The sequence below is a fragment of the Myotis daubentonii genome, chromosome 2 (genome assembly GCF_963259705.1).
Source record: "Myotis daubentonii chromosome 2, mMyoDau2.1, whole genome shotgun sequence".
Classification (NCBI taxonomy): domain Eukaryota; kingdom Metazoa; phylum Chordata; class Mammalia; order Chiroptera; family Vespertilionidae; genus Myotis; species Myotis daubentonii.
This window is the reverse complement of record NC_081841.1, coordinates 190,582,241-190,598,289: the sequence shown is the minus strand read 5'-3', so window position 1 is coordinate 190,598,289 and position 16,049 is coordinate 190,582,241. Positions and strand designations below refer to the sequence as shown.

The window sequence follows — 16,049 nt, the reverse complement described above, 5'->3', positions numbered from 1 at the left end:
TGCCCCCTGGTGGTCAATGAGCATCATAGCTACTGGTTGAATGGTTGAACACTCAAACAGTCGCTTAGGCTTTTATATATATAGATTGAGATTCTAATTAGGAACATTATATCTTCTGGATAAGAATGTGATGTTATACCTTACCCGTGGAGTATGACCTCACCACTGTATATTTAAAAATAGTTTACAAATGATTCTTAGAAATTATTCCTTTCTTTCACATATCCTTTGGTTCTTTCCAAAATGTCCCATCGTTAAGGTTTATTAGTGGATATTGCCCTCTTGGCACATCCTCTTCTGAAAGCATTATCTTAAGCTCCATCAGGGGAAGACACAGGCCAGTGCCATGAGATGAGCTGGCTCCCACGGTAGTAAATTAAGAAGTTCTTAGGGCAACCCCAGCTAAGTGGTAAAGCAATTTCCCCCCATAATTAAAAGAAAACAAAACTGTGTGGGCTGAAGTGTTTACCTACACTATTGACATTTATTTCCTGTTTGGAAATGTCATCGGACTCAGAGAATTGACAATGTTCATACCTGCCCTCCTTTCCTGTGATAGGTGTTGTGATATTCCAATAATAAACAATACCATCTCATGGTCACAGCCACCTTCACCATTGCACTTGTGTATGTCCCCTCATCCTTTTAAAATAAGAAACTAGTCTATCAATGAGACTTCATAGGTTGCAGAATCGCAAATTTTCTTCAGTTGTGAAAAATAAAGAATGAGGATGTTTGAAAAAAGTTTATTCTGGGTATTTTTAAAAACACTAAATGCTATGGCACCAAAGCTGGTCACTCAGTCTGCTCTTTATATGTGAAAGTATATAATAAATTTATTGGTAAAGAAATCTGATTATTTTTTTAAAGACAATCCAAATTGATTTAAAAAATAATAGTTTTCCATCTTTTAGATCAGAAAATAGATGAGGCTTAACTATCTTATGTATGTTTAAGCATAGAATGCCCCAAGAAAAGGATTGATGAAAAGAAAGAAATGGTTTATTGTGCTAAAAATAAAATTGGGAAGATATAAACAAGGGTTATTTACTCTATTTCTTATTTTAAATTTAATTTTTTAAAAAAATTTATTGTTTTACTTAATTAATGAGCAAACTTTAAAGTTCTATAGGTAATTTACCAGAAAGGGTATTATAAGTAAGAGAATTACTAGAGGAACTATTACAACTAAACCAAATAAGGAAATATTTGGTAAAGTGAGTAACATATTATCACACCTTAAAATGGTTTCTTAAGAAATAATAAGATGTACCACAATAAAGTATATTTTAATTTTTAAATACTAAAATTTAACTTTTGAACTCTGTAAGGAACTATGGGTTATCAATACCCATGGAAAAGAATAATAGATGTGTCTTCATTCATACCTTTCTTTCTGACTCACCACCTTTCATAGCGTTCTGGGATTGTAACCCAACAGGACAGCCTTGCTGGTTTCTCATAGGCCCACATTCAGGTTCTGAAGCACACATTGACAGCCCCACCTAAAACCCTAAAATGATACTCCCAAGCACCATTATGTCATATTGAATAAAGTCCAAACTGGTTTCCTGGTACTAAGACCCTCCAAAATACAGGCCTGATCTGCCAGCCAAATTGTCAATAAGAGGGCTAGTCTCCCCAAATGACTGTGAGGCAGGTCACTCACCATTCCTACCCCAGGCCTTTCAGCCAAGACATTCTTTCCAACATGAATGCCCCATTTCTGCCTACTTAAGAAAAAAAAATGCCCATACATTTGGCCTTCATTTTTTATCCTTTATCCTCCTATATACTTTCTAGAAAGTATATACATTTATAATTAAAACATTTGAAGGGAATTCCTGCCAAACTAGAAATTTTCAGAAAGTATATACATCCTATATAATAAAAGGCTAATATGCACATTGACCGAACAGCGGAACGACTGGTTGCTATGATGCACATTTACCACCAGGGGGCAGACGCTCAACCCATGAGCCGGGCTCATGGCTGGCGAGGGCAGTGGCAGTGACAGGAGCCTCTCCCACCTCCGTGGCAGTGCTAAGGACCCCTTGGAGGATCCGGGACTGTGAGAGGGCACAGTCCGGGCTGAGGGACACGCCAACCCCCCCCCCCCCCCGAATGCACGAATGTTGTGCACTGGGCCTCTAGTTTATAATTAAAACATTTGAAGGGAATTCCTGCCCAACTGTCCCAGATCCTGCTTCTGTGGCCCATCTTCTTGACACCTTCCAGTTGTTCAGCTAGAGATACTCTCTCCCACCCCTAACTCCTAAGGAGTTTCTTTATGTGCCATGCTCCCCCTATGGCAACTGCCATGTGCTTCTTGGCAGCGAGGATGAATCTTTGATCAGGAATCTTGCAGATCCACATCTGATTCAGGTTTGTATCCATCAGGGTGAATTAGGACACTTTAACCTTTTTCTAAAGACATTCTGACAATATGGATAGACCTTGAGGCCATTATGTTAAGTCAGATAAGCTAGGCAAAGAAAAATACTGTATAATCTCACTTCCAGGTGAAAGTAAAAAAGCAGAGAGTAAAATGGTGCTTACCAAGGACTAGGGAGGTGAAGGAATTAGAGAGATATTCTTTAAGGGTAAAAACTTGCAATTAGTAGATAAATAAGTCCTGAAGATCTAATGCACAGCTTAGAGATAATAACTGAAAATATGACATTATAAACTTCACAGTTCCTAAAAGACTAGATTCTAATTATTCTCACCACACACACACAGGTAATGCACCTTAACCTTACACAATGTTATAGGTCAACTAGAGGCCCGATGCACAAAATTTGTGCGAGGAGTTCAGCCCTCACAGTTGTGGTGGCTGCCTTGGTCCTCCCAGCCCTGGCTTTGTCCAGAAGGTCATCCAGAAGGTCATTTGGCATCAGGTCTAATTAGCATATTATGCTTTTATTACTATAGACTAGAGGCCCAGTGAACAAAATTTGTACACGGAGGGGTCCCTTCAGCCCAGCCTGAACCCTCTCCAATCGGGGACCCCTTGGCAGATGTCCCAGGGATCAGGCCTAAACCAGCAGTTGGACATCCCTTTCACAATCCGGAACCACTGGCTCCTAACTACTCACCTGCCTGCCTGCCTGATCACCCCTGACTGCCCCCCACCGCCAGCCTGATCACCCCGAACCGCCTCTGCCTGCTGGCCTGATCACCCCTAACTGCCCTCCCCTGACAGCCTGGTCCCCCCTTACTGCCCCCCACCGCTGGCCTGGTCACCCCCAACTGCCCCCCCTGCTGGCCTGGTCACCCCTAACTGCTAACTGCCCCCCCTGCTGGCCTGGTCACCCCCAACTGCCCCCCCCTGCTGGCCTGGTTGCCCCTAACTGCTAACTGCACCCCCTGCTGGCCTGGCCATCCCCAACTGCCCCCTCCCCCCTGCCGGCCTGGTCACCCCAAACTGCCCCCCCTGCCAGCTTGGTTGCCCCATGCAGCCTGCTGTTCAGTCGTTTGGTTGTCCTTCACTAACCCCCCTGCCAGCCTGGTTGCCCCATGCAGCCTGCAGTTCGGTTATCCATCCAGTTGTTTCAATCATGAGGGCCCCTGGCTTTTTATATATTAGGATTATATCTCAATACAATAAATAAAGACAGTCCTGCAAGTTGCATCCAGGTTCATACATCTGTTACCTCCCAAAAAAACCCCCAACATTTTGGTAAAAGTGGTGGTTTTTACTAAAGAACGAGGAGCCATGACTTTGCATCTGGGAGTATGTTGAAATGAGCGCTTGCTTGGCAAGACTCTACTAATACAAGCATCGGCTATACCTGGTTACCTCAGTGAGATAGAGTGAAATGTTAATGCTCTGCCTTCTAACTAATCTTTTTCTAAAATTTACCTTTATTGTTGAAAGTTATACAGATGTCCCTTTTTCCCCATTGACCCCTTCTAGCCCCCCTGCTGCCCTCTACCCCCTGGTCTTCACCACACTGTTGCCTGTGTCCATGGGTTATGCATATATGCATTCAAGTTCATTGGTTGATCTCTTCCCACCTAGCCTCGGACTACCTTCAGATGCATTAGTGATCAATGGTGATCTACTAGAAGATTTTTGTTTCAATTGCAAAGTAAATCCCTACCTTGAATTTGGGTGTGTCCTCTACCACGTCAGACCCACCAGAAAACAAGGTCTGACAAGAGGGTAAGAACAGGTGCTAAGAAATGTGTTCTCAGCTGGCACACTGGAAGAGGGATTAGATCATCAAGAATTCTTGGTATTTTATGGAACACTTGCGCAGTTTTGAAATTTTGCTTGGTTTTCATCTGCTGCCTAACTTTGCCATCCCTTAAATTCTTTTGCCCTTTTACCAGCTATTCAGAACCAAATAAAAAGTTGGAGTTCTGGCCTATTATTTTTTAAGAGATTTGTTAAAAGTTGGAACCACTAAATAACGGGCTTGATTACGAGGCAGTGTGGGGCATTGAAAAGAATAGAGTGTGGACTGACAAACCTGGGTTTAATCACAACTCTGGCATTTATTAGCTGTGCAACTTTAAGTGGCTTAACTGAGTTCTCTGAGCTGCAACTTCATTATCTGTAAAAATATGGAAGACCACACCTCCTGCTGGTTTGTAGAAGAGAATCAGAGATAAAGAATACCCAGTATGCATTTCTGAAGTCTCAATTTCCTTCTGTGAATTTCACTCGGTCTTCCCATCTCATTAGCATGGGAAATTGAAAGTGGGCTGTAGTTATAAATATTTAAATACTTTGATGTTCCTGCATGTAACTCCGGTCTAATATCAATGGACTCGGAATTTTCTTGCTTAGAAAGGGTGACCATACACCCAGGAGGACATATTTTCGTGCCTCATGGTGTGCGGGGTTTGGGGGAGGGTGGAGGGGCAAAAGGGCATTGTAGCCTTCACCCCACAAGCCCAGCTGAACCAGTGACTCAGAGCGAGGAGATGGAGTTGCTCTGCTTCCTGTTGCACCCCATAGAGGTTCCCGAGCCCTGCCACCTGCCAGCCTCAGTCTCCTCCATGGGCTTCCCTTTTCCTGTCTTGGGTTTCATGTCCGTCAGCTGGGGTGGGCACTCAGCCACCCAGTGGTTTCTCTTGTGACACCAGATAATTCCTGTCCTTCCCAAGGATGGGGAGGGCTGAGTTCCTTCCGCACTGCTGATGCTGGTTCACTTGCCCTATTATTTGCATGTGTTTAAGATCTATGTTGTTTTCCTGTGAGTTAGCTGAGTAACACTTGCTAAATGAATTTCCTTCAAATGGGTTTTACAGAACAAAGTATTGGATGTTTTAAAACATCCTAATATGAGATAGAAAGTGGCTAAGTGCAGGCTGGTTGGGTGTGGAAGCTTGATGTTATTCAGAAAGCATATGGATGGTCTACTTTCTCCAGGACTCAGATGGACACCTCGGTGTTTGAGATTTCTTTAAGGATGAAGGTTATGCCTGCAGAACACCAGGTTTGGTGTCATTGGGAAGATGGGTGCTGAATAAAAGAGCTCTACTGATTCATATCCTGGAGCACGTTGGTGAAATGAAATGCAGCGGTTAGGTTTAGTGTTCCAAGCCGTTCCTGTGAGAGCGCAGTTGGGCCCACACTGTTTTTAATAAATGAGGTCACAGAATATTTATATGTACCCGGGGCAGGCCCCGATTGAAACAGGAACCAACAAACTTGCACTTTAGTAACCCCACCACTCACCAACTTCTAGTTTCATTACATTTAGATCAGTTTATTATGTTGGTCCATGAAAGTAGAGAAATTAAACAAAAGGAAAAAAAATCAATGGCTGGAGGAAGGATTTTTATTTGTACCTTTCTCCAAATTTGTCATTTTCTTCATTTAAAAAGAGAAGACAGATAAACAGCCCGGGGTCCATCCTTACAATGGAATAGTATTCAGTGATAAAAAGAAATGATCAAGCCATAAAAGGGCATGGTGGAACCATATTGCTAAGTGAAAGAAACCAGTCTCAAGAGGCTACACTGCATGATCCCAACCATATGACATTCAGAAAAGGCAAAACTATGAAGACAGTAAAAGATCAGTGGTTGCCAGGGATTAAGGGGGAGGAGTGATGAACAAGAGGAGCATGGAGGATTTTTAGGGTGTGGGACTATTCTGTATGATACCATATAAGGAACGCACACCATTATACATTTGTCCAAGTCCACAAATATACGACACCAAGAGTGAACCCTAAACTATGGACATCTATAATAATAAAAGCATAATATGTTAATTAGACTGGGCAGCCGAACGACCATCCAGGCATCATTCCAGATGTCCTTCTGGATGAAGCCGCCGCAGCGGGAGCTGAGGCAGAGTTGGTTAGGGGCTATCAGACAGGTAGGCAAGCAGTTAGGGGTGATCAGGCAGTCAGGCAGAGGGATTAGAGGCAATCAGGCAGGCAGACAGGTGATCGATTAGGAGCCAGTGGTCCCAGATTGCAAGAGGGATATCCTACTGCTGGTTTAGGCCCAGGAATCAGGCCTAAACCAGCAGTTGGACATCCCCCTAGGGGTCCCAGATTGCAAGAGGTGCAGGCCAGGCTGAGGGACCCTTCTCTCCCGCCCCTCATGCAAGAATTTTGTGCACTGGGCCTCTTGTTTGCTTATAATAAGGTATCAACATTGGCACATCAGTTGTCACAAATATATTACTTTAATCCAAGATGTTAATAATAGGGGAAACTGTTGGGGGCATGTCTAGGGGGGAGGGTAGGGAATACAACAGTCCCTCCTTATTAGCAGGGAGTATGTTTCAAGACACACACCCCCCAATTGGATGCCTGAAACCGCTGATAGTACTGAGTGAACCCTATGTATACTATGTTTTTTCCTATACATACCTATGATAAAGTTTAATTTATAAATTAGGCACATAAGAGGTTAACAACAATAATTAATAATAAAATAGAACAATTGTAAGAATATGCAGTAATCAAAGTTATGTGACTATGGTCTCTCTCTCAAAGCATCTTGTTGTACTGGACTCACCTTTCACTTAAAGGAAGCACTTTATGGATTCTCTTTGCAATATTAGAATTTCCAACATCCCTCCCCTTGCACATTGGGGCAATTAGTAAGTAAAACAGGGGTTACTTGAACACAAGTGCTGCAATACCAAGACAGTGGATCTGATAGCTGAGATGGCTATGAAGTGACTAACAGGCCGGGAACATGTAAGCATGGATCCACTGGACAAAGGGACGGAGTGGCAATCCTTTGAGATCTCACCATGCCCCTCAGGACCATTCACAGTTTAAAAGGTATGAACTTTTTTGTTTCTGGAATTTTCCATTCAATATTTTCGGACTTCAGTTGAATATGGGTAACTGAAATAGCCAAAAGCAAAACCGCAAATAAGAGGGGATACTATATATGGGAATTCTGTATTTTTCCACTCAATTTTTCTATAAACTTAAACTACACTAAAAATATAATCTATTAGATTTTTTATGAGAAGACATACATTGGAATTCTTAGGGTGATTGCACTATGCTCTAAAAAGGGAACCTTTAGGCCACTTGCTTCTTCCTCTTCATCAGCTCCTGCATTTCCCTGCCTCACTGCCCTGAAGAACCTCTCCCAGGAAGCAAGGGTGCCATGAACTTAGCTGCTGATTTTGTTCCTGTGACTCCTTTCCTGGCCCTCAGAGCACCAGGTGTCTGTGGGCCCAGCTAGAGGTCAAGCCCACTTTTCAAGCTTTAAGCCCCTACCTCCTGGGACTTCCAGTGAGAATGTATTGTTGCCTTTAGGTGACTTTAGTGAAAACCAACACTCTCTGCCACATTCCTGATGTCCAGTGAAGCATGGGCTGTGTTTCTTTTCAATCGAGATGACTGGCCCTGGGAAGAGGAACCACAGGTGTTTAGTAACAAGGTCTTCCCACACCCATGGGGTCCCTGGCGCTGGTGAGAGGTGCCTGGAGGGTGCCCTTTGGCCAGCACTTTGGTGGGCAGAGTCTCTGGCTGACACTGACCCTGCCTGGGCAATGGGTGTCTACTGGTCATCTTCTAAGTGCCAAGCCCAGTAGCAGGCAGGGGATGAACACAGTGAGGCACCAGACTTACCCCCAAGAGCAGTGGTTCTCAACCTTCTGGCCCTTTAAATACAGTTCCTCATGTTGTGATTAACCATAAAATTATTTTCGTTGCTACTTCATAACTGTAATGTTGCTACTGTTATGAATAGTAATGTAAATATCTGATATGCAGGATGGTCTTAGGAGACCCCTGTGAAAGGGTCATTTGACCCCCAAAGACCCACAGGTTGAGAACCGCTGCCCAAGAGACTGGGCAGAAAGGGTGAGTCCAGTAGCAAGGTAAGTGCTATGCAGGGAAAAGGGTTCTGTAAGAAGGGGTATTTAGGGCCAGACTCCAGGATCAGTAAAAGCTAGCCAGACCCTGAGGAGGGGAGGAGAGAAGAGCTCTCCCTGGCTCCATTTGATGCCCAGAGCTGGCCCCAGAGACACTCTCCCCGCAGTCCTCAAAACACCAGGTTGCTGTCTCCTGTTCCACCTGCTCCCCCAGCTCTGCTCAGCTCGAACTCCCAGCAACACCTGGGGTGCAAGGGACCTGGCTTCCCCTTCTCGTCGTACTTACCTTGCTCTAGGGATCTTTTGTGGATTATTCAAGAAATCATTGCAAAATTTGTTAGGACAGTTGCCTTACAGAGTAAGCCCCTGAATCACCATAATATCTAACATGTCAGGTAGCATAAATACCTCCATACAAAACTGAAGCTTGGGAACTGAAGCCCTGAGAGGCTTTCTGGTTAGGGTTTTTCTTGCACCTCAGAAATAGTTCTCAGAAGCAAAGTAAATGGGGCATAGAAGTCTGTTTTGAGATAAGCCCACAGATTACCACGTAAGTACATGATGTGACCTTTCTCAGGATGCTGCCCGCACTCCCCCATTCCCGGTTCACCTGGGCAAACAGCATAGGTGTGGGGCTTTTTGTGGCATGTGATACTCCCTGGCTCCCCAGAAGAGCAACTCTAGCTAAGTTGCCAGCACTACCCCATCAGCAGTAAGACACAGGGGTGCTGACCAGAATTCCCAGTGCAGATTCCCAATCACCTAGCAACGATTATGAACAATGTCCACTGAAGAAAGCACCTTGGTTTGGCCTTGATTTGCCTCTTAGGAATTATCTGTTGCTTGATGTTTTTTTCATTAGTTTCCATTTATCTCAAAAGAAGATGAGTGCAGTGCAGCCCTAGTTTTGCAGGCAGTGGCTTTGTCTTGTGGCCTTTGTCGAAGCAAAACTGAGAAAAAAAATGCTGGCCTTGACAGTAGGGTGAGTTGCATGTTGATGACATCTTCAAGCAAAAGTGTCTAAAGAGGGCAGATCTAAATTCTTTCTCCAGACAACACCACCAATAAAGAAACTTGCAATATTAACATGTAAATGTTACAATTCCAAACTCTTAAATTATTTTTATAATTGTGATAAAGGGAAGTTCTATTCTGCTGTGTGTGTGTTTGTGTGTGTGTGTGTGTACGCCGCAATCTTGGCATCACTAAGATAATATTTTGGCTGTAAACTCCATGGGCTCTTGATGCTGAAAGTATTTTGTCTGTATGGGTTCTAGTAACATTGAGGAAGAAATCCTTCAGTGCACGGAGAAATAGGGCCTGTGTGGCTGTGCTGGGCAGGCTCGTGTCTCACCTCCCAGTGACTCTAGAGCCAGGGGTGGGCAAACTTTTTGACTCGAGGGCTACAATGGGTTCTTAAACTGGACCGGAGGGCCGGAACAAAAGCATGGATGGAGTGTTTGTGTGAACTAATATAAATTCAAAGTAAACATCATTACATAAAAGGGTATGGTCTTTTTTTTCAATAGTTTTATTCATTTCAAATGGGCCGGATCCGGCCCGCGGGCCGTAGTTTGCCCACGGCTGCTCTAGAGCCATATTGTGCCTCCGCCAGTGCACTTCTCAAGTTACAGCTGTAAAGTGACTGTAGTGTAAATGTCACCAATGCCATCACTGCATGAACACCACCATCCAAAGTAAGCAGGAACTTTTCACAGAACAGAGTAAGTGGGATACAATAATATGCAGTTGTTCCAGTTGAATCATTTTCTTTTAATATATATTTTTATTGATTTCAGAGAGGAAGGGAGAGGGAGAGAGATTGAAACATCGATGATGAGAAAGAATCATTGATTGGCTGCCTCCTGCTTGCCCCCTACTGGGGATAGAGCCCGCAACCCAGGCATATGCCCTGACTGGGAATTGAACCATGACCCACTGGTTCAGAGGTCAACACTCAACCACTGAGCCATGCCAACCGGGCCCAGTTGAATCTTAAATGCACACCAGAGAGAGATTTAGACCAGATTTGCAAACAGGTGTGTGTGCAACCAAGATTGGTCCTCTAGGGTTAGCTGACTGCTGTTCTTCGACCTCCGTGAGTCCTTCTCAGAGGGTGACTGTAAACATATTTGAGAAGGAAGTGGGGACAGGGCATGGCAAAACCATAGAGAATGTGATGTGGTTTGCTAATTCTGAGGACGAGGCTCAGGGTATACACTTGTCTCCCTGCCTCCTCTGGAACTCAGAGTATGGGGAGGGCACACTGCATGTGAGCTCTTGGCGCTTGCTTTAGTTTGGCTTTGCAAAACCTGGCCATTCTTCTACTTGCTTGCCCAGCTGTGGAGGTCCTCAGTCTGTGAACAGTTTAGGTAATACCTCTGGGAAAACACCCCTTCCCTAAGACACCCTGTGCTCTAGTTCATCTGTGTGTCCCAAAACCTTCATTCAGGGTGGCAATGTCGCTGTGTGTCTGTGTTGTGTCTGTCCCACTGCACCTGAGTCCCGGATAGCAGAGGTAGTATCCCGTGTCTCTGTGTCCCCAGCACCAGCGAGGAGGCTGCTACATTCTAGGTCAGTAGTTCTCAACCTTGGCTGCACATTAGAATCACCTGGGAATCTTTTTAAAATCCCGATTTCTGGGCCTCATCCTCCGGAAATTCTGTTTCTTTGTTATGGGGTGGGGCCACAACATTAGTAACAAAGAAACAGAATTTCGGGTGAACCTTTTGAGCTCAGCATGTAGGCATTTTGAAAAACCCTAACTTAACTCTGGTGCCATGTCACATATATAAATTTTTTGATATTTGCAACCATGATAAAACAAAGACTTATATTTTTGATATTTATTTTATATATTTAAATGCCATTTAACAAAGAGAAATCAACCAAAAAAATGAGTTCGTGTGTCAGAGGTGTCATAGGTTCGCCATCGCTGCTGTAGGTGTTTAACAAATACGCTTCTTCAGGAAGTATTTGAGATGAACAAGAGCCTGGGATCATTAGCAGGACACAGACACTGACAGCCAGCTCGTGGCGCCCACACTGGCTCTTGTCCAGGCCCCACAGTTAAGCTTGTGATTCCTAGACCACAGGAAGTAGACCCCACGCTCAATGGGGGCTGCATTGTCTTACCCTGAGGCTAATCATTCCTAAACATGCTTCCTGCTTTCTCATAAGTGCCCTTTTGCCTTTCATAATGATACTAGTATATTTTAAATGCTTCCTGTGCCTTTGTTCTTTTGATATTGGTTGTCTCAATTAGAAAAAGAGGCTGCCTTCTTAGATTAAGTTATATGTCAGTCTCAGATACCACTTAAGTTATGTAACAGAGATCATTTGAAATGCAATACTAATGAAAATGTTGCCTATTACACCGCCCACAATTTATACCACAGGCTGGTTGTTCCAGGTTAATTTATCCACAAAATACTTAATTCATTCAAGACAAGTGCACTAATTTTTATTTTGATGTTTCTTGATTTCTATTAAATGTCTTTTATTTCAGTATATGCTCTGCCCAAAATGGATGTGTTATGCTTAGCCACTAAAGAGTATTTAATGGCATAAGAAAAAGCTGGCCGTACATTGTTTATTAAATAATAAAGCATGTTAGAATCTCTATTACTTTATGACCCCAAATATAACAAGAAAATAATTAGTAATTATCTCAGGTTGGTAGGCTTATGAAGGATTTAAATTTTCTTCATATTTCTCTGGCTTGTGCAGTCTTCTTTGATGAAGAGAAATTTCTTTGTATCAAGGGGGGAAACTATTTTAAAAGTCTTTGACATTTTGCAAAGCTGAAACTCTTTTTCCTTAAAATACCCAGAGAGTGAGGGACACTTAATTCACAGAGACACCAGGAGATTTTTCCGGGAATGCGGGACATCACTTCCACACTAGGTTCATGGCAGGTGGGAGGTCATCAGGGTTAGAAGACTGAAAAGCTGGATTTGGGAAAGATGAGAGTGTTCTATAGCTATATGTCATCAATGAGCAGGAAGACCCATACAGATGTTTAACCTTTTGGCCATGAATGGAAACTCACCCAGTCAGGTCAATCTTGGTCAACCCTCCAGGAAGAGTCACCGGTCTTCTCATAGACAATCAACCACCTTCCTCATATGGCTACACACAGTTACCAGTTACCTCCTTAGTTATCTTCTCACGTAGCTTTAAAACATCCAGGGTTGTCCAAGGAAGGATCACACCAGACGAGGGCATAATAGAATGTCTGGTACGATCGGATGACTCGAGACTGAAGTCAGCCAGGCTGCCATAGCCCATCTGCAGCTCAATCTGCTTTTAGAGAAAGGGGAAAAATAACATTTCTGAGTATGTACTCTATAAACCAGACATTTTACATATGGCATTCTGTTTAATGTCTATAGAATAGGAGGGTCTCCATTATACAGATGAGAAAACTGAGACCCAGGGAGGTAATATCTCTAGAGCTAGAAAGAGGCAGAGTTATAATTCACGCCTGTTCCCAGATTCCATCCAAATTCTATGTTTTCCCACTAACTGCATAACACTGTTCCCCATCTACAAAAACATGAGGTGGCTGCACAAGCCAAAGTCTCTGAGCCTCCAGTTTTGTTCATGCAATGAGACAACTGAAGGAAATGGATTTTGAGGTCCTCTTCCATCCTCACATTTTATTCTTAAACAATTTTGCTCTTATACTAGAGTGACGGCTTAATACAATTTTTAATGAAATGCTACATTCTTTCTGGCATATGAAATGCTGCATTCTTTCTGTCATTAACTTCCCACAGTCCCTTGAGCAAAGCACAGCAAAGCAAAGAAATGTTATGGGTTCAGATGGTAGAAGGATCCAGAAAGGCCATAATTAGAACTGCTTTTCCACAGGCTTGTGCTTTCCCCCACTGAACAGGAAAAAAAAAATGCTAGTGAAATTGAAGCATTGCCTGTAGTGTTTGAAAGGGAGTTTCTGAAGTAGCACATTTACTTATGCATTTATATCACTGTATCTATTCACCTCCTAATTTTTACCTGATATGTACAGCTTGGGATACACAAATCAGCTTTTCATCTTGTTGAAATTCTAATCCCTTCAAAGCCTTTGAAATAAGACTTCAAAATGGCAAATGGAATCATGTCCTCTTTCACTTTGATACTAAACTACCATTGAAATAAAAACATCCATCTCACAAACACATAGTAACAAGAATTTTCAGCCCATGGTAAAGGGTCTGTGTTTGTGAGATGGCTAGACACCAAGCAAGTTAACAAACACAGCACTTCAGACAATGCACCAAGTAAGCTCTTGTCTGGACTTTTGTTGTTTATGTTATGCATTCTTCGGATTAAACATTTTCCACTTATAATCAATATGAATACCTGGAAAGAAGAATATCTTTGAGTGCAAAATTGTTAAAATTACATGTTTTTTTTTTAGTCTATTGATAGAAATAATAACTTCAGCCTATAATTTTATATGGTCATACAAATTTTTAAATTAATTCTTGAGAATTGTTGAGAAATAGATGCTGTTAGGGGGTCTTGCATAAAGACTGTGAGGAAGAGTATTTAGATTTCATTTATGTTCAAAGTATGCAGAAAGTACCTGGTTGGCTCAAGTTTCTGATTGCAACTGATGTTCAGTAGTTTTGGTGGGGGGACCCAGATAGCCTCGGTGGCTGACTCGGAAGAGAATGGGGAGAGGCAGCCTGAAGTTTATTTGGAATCTAGCTCTGGATTTAAGAAAGGCTGTGCTGGTCAGAGGATGACTGGGGTGCCAGGGCCACCATGTGCTTCTTTCTTGCTGAGCTTTGCTGATAACATGGCTTTTTCTCTCTCTTTCTTAAAACATCATTCATCCAATGGGTCTTGCCAAATGCACCTTCTCACATGAAGAAATAACTCTCACTTTCATTTTCTAATTGTGGCTGTTCTTCTTCCTTGTGTTTGTAAGAAACTTGAGTTAGTAAATGCTTATCTCCACCTGCCACAGGTCAGAGTGTTGTCTCTGTGTTGGTCTGCACAGGGGACATGTGCAAGCTGGACAAACTCAACTGACAGGATGAGGTTATCAGCCAGAAAGCCCTCATTATGTGGTTAAGGCAGCCTTCATGACTGTGAGGAATTCCAAGAAGCGGGTTGATGAGGAGGCCACACAGCAGAACAGGGTATGGAAGAGACAGAAGAGAGGAGTGTGCTCCCTGATAACATAAAGGGCATGGTGACCCACATGGTCACCCTTCACCAAACTGCAATTTTATCTCTTCTTCCTCCAAATTTGGTCATGAGTCTTCCCTGATTGGATGGTTAAGCTTTGATGGACATCATGTAACTCTTTGAGTAATGTTGTTATTACTATATCTGAAATAACACTATGTAATATCAAAGATACTCTTTTTATTTTGGGAGAGGAAAAGAATAAATATAATTTTTTTAAAAAATCCTTTAATTGCCTCAAAATGGATCAGCGTGCAAGGCTCATCACCCACAGAACAATGTTGTCATTGGCTTGGAAAGTGGATGGAAAGAATTTTGGTAAAAGGTCTGAAGTCTTGCAATGCTAATGAAGTAGGCCTGCTTGCAAAATTCTACTCTTACAGGTGCTGATTAATCTCCAGGCAGCCATAAAAGGAAAAATCCTGAATTTAAAAAGTTAATCATTTTAGAGCATCCAAAAGATGTCGCCCTTTTACCCATTTCTTACTAAGGATCAGCAAAGGCACAGATGGGCAATTTGTTTTTCTGACTGGTTGTTCCATAATTTTTACTTTTAGTGAAAGAACCTGTCAGAATCAAGGCTTATCCAGTAAAAATAAAGTTAACCTATGGACATTTCCTTAGGATGGGTCCACTGCTGATATTCCTACCAATTACTATTTCCTCATTGATTTAGTTAATGAGTGAGGATGTTATTTAGAATCTAAAATATCACAGAAGTATTTTCATAAGAAATGATCCATTATCCATGGAGTGTGCCATATTTTTAATTTCATTATAACATTGGAGACATAATCTATAATAATAAAAGCATAATATGCTAATTACTAGACCGGATGTCCTTCTGGAAGTCCTTCCAGGATGAAGCCAGGGCTGCAGCCGCCGTGGCTGTGACTGAGGGATCCTGGCAGCCGTGGCTGCGAAGGCCTACTCTTGCAAGAATTTTGTGCATCGGGCCTCTAGTTTTTAACATTACATATGCCTGGAATTCTGTTAAAAATATAGCATCCAGAATAATTTGGATTAAACTGCCCTTTGGTGTCTTAACCTCAGGAATTATGGTGCACTTTTGATAACAATGAGGAAGAAGTGTGGGTTTTGGAGAAAATTGCCCAAAGAACCTGGTTTTAAAAAAATATTCTTTAAATGGTTAGGCATTTACTTGTTTCCATTGCATCAACTAACAAGAAAATCAAACTGCCATAGGAAACACAGTTGACTCATTTGAGATTTTTTTTTTGAAAGAAAGAAAGAAAACATGATGATGTGAGCAACACTGGTGCGTCAAAAGGCCAGATGGCAACAGAGTACAGCTCTGTTCTGGAAAATGAGAGGATCAATTTAAAGAGTGTTACGTCAACAGCTGATTTGTTAATTAATTTTACAGAAAGACAGTGATGTTTCCTTACCTTGATCAACAGTGTCATTTCCTCATTCTACTGTGTGCTGACATAGGGGGTTTTTCAAAAAGCAAACCTTGGCTCATTCAAGCTATTCATATTTTGTCTCTGTTGATTTGAACAATAGATACATG

At 42.4% G+C, this 16,049-nt stretch overlaps 1 long non-coding RNA gene across 1 annotated transcript; it reads right to left on the bottom strand.

Moving 5' to 3' along the window:
* Positions 1-11,748: 11,748 nt before the first annotated feature.
* On the bottom strand, positions 11,749-12,610 carry LOC132226418 (uncharacterized). The gene is made up of 2 exons (XR_009451051.1): positions 12,363-12,610; positions 11,749-12,261 (listed from the first exon to the last, which is right to left on the bottom strand). It is a non-coding gene; the product is annotated as an uncharacterized LOC132226418 (long non-coding RNA).
* Between the last annotated feature and the right edge of the window lie 3,439 nt (positions 12,611-16,049).